Source organism: Pseudophryne corroboree, chromosome 3, assembly GCF_028390025.1.
Source record: "Pseudophryne corroboree isolate aPseCor3 chromosome 3, aPseCor3.hap2, whole genome shotgun sequence".
NCBI classification, from domain to species: Eukaryota; Metazoa; Chordata; class Amphibia; order Anura; family Myobatrachidae; genus Pseudophryne; species Pseudophryne corroboree.
The window spans coordinates 666,996,825-666,998,164 of NC_086446.1; positions in this window are offsets into that span (position 1 = coordinate 666,996,825).

Here is a 1,340-nt window from a genome sequence, read left to right on the forward strand (position 1 = left end):
ATCGACTGAATGGACGTACTGACGTTCTGCATGCTGTCCTGATTTCAAACGCATTAACCGGAGAGCGGTGAGCGGTGAAGTGCCGGCGGGAGGTCTCCTTATCGGATGTGGTCCGGAGACACCGAGGGGGACTGACTGAGCCGTTTTATCTAAACTGATATGTATGTATCTATGTACTACAATTAAAGTAATTGTTGAAGCATTACACTTATACTCCGCGCCCCTCATTTGTCTTTTCTATATATATATATATATATATATATATATCTTTCAGAACTTTTTTACCTGAAAAATTGCCTTTTCTAACATAAATTTCATATCCAGGAAAAAGTGTCCCCATTTTACACAGTACGACAGGCAAGTGTCCCCATTTTACACATTACGGCAGATAGGTGACCCCATTTTACACATTGCGGCAGACAGGTGTCCCCATTTTACACATTGCGGCAGGAAAAAGTGTCCCCATTTTACACATTGCGGCAGGCACGTGTCCCCATTTTACACATTGCGGCAGGAAAAAGTGTCCCCATTTTACACATTGCGGCAGGCATGTGTCCCCATTTTACACAGTACGCTGGCAAGTGTCCCCATTTTACACATTGCGGCAGGAAAAAGTGTCCCCATTTTACACATTGCGGCAGGAAAAAGTGTCCCCATTTTACACATTGCGGCAGGAAAAAGTGTCCCCATTTTACACATTGCGGCAGGAAAAAGTGTCCCCATTTTACACATTGCGGCATGAAAAAGTGTCCCCATTTTACACATTGCGGCAGGCACGTGTCCCCATTTTACACATTGCGGCAGGAAAAAGTGTCCCCATTTTACAGATTGCGGCAGGCACGTGTCCCCATTTTACACATTGCGGCTGGAAAAAGTGTCCCCATTTTACACATTGCGGCAGGAAAAAGTGTCCCCATTTTACACATTCCGGCAGGTGTGGGGAGAGGGAGGGAGAGAGAGAGAGAGAGAGAGAGAGAGAGAGAGAGAGGGAGGGAGGGAGAGGGGCTGACTTACATTTGAAGCGGTTCTCGCCACTCTTCAGCCGCCTCTCCCTCCTCGTCTGCGCTGCTCCCCTTTCTCCCTCCTCGCGAGTGCCCAGCTCGGGGGGCGGGGTTTCATTGAATGATGCGTCATTCTGCGAAACCCCGCCCCCCGAGCTGGGCACTCGGGAGGAGGGAGAAGGGGGTTTCAAGAAACGGCACTGGCGCATAGAGGGTGTTAGGGGGTCTCGGCGCCCCCTCCAATCCGGCACCCAGGTCGCCTGCCCCCCTAGCCCCCCCCCTAGTTTCGGCCCTGCTATATGGACAGTGCCTTGCTAAAGTATTCACCTCCCTTTGCAA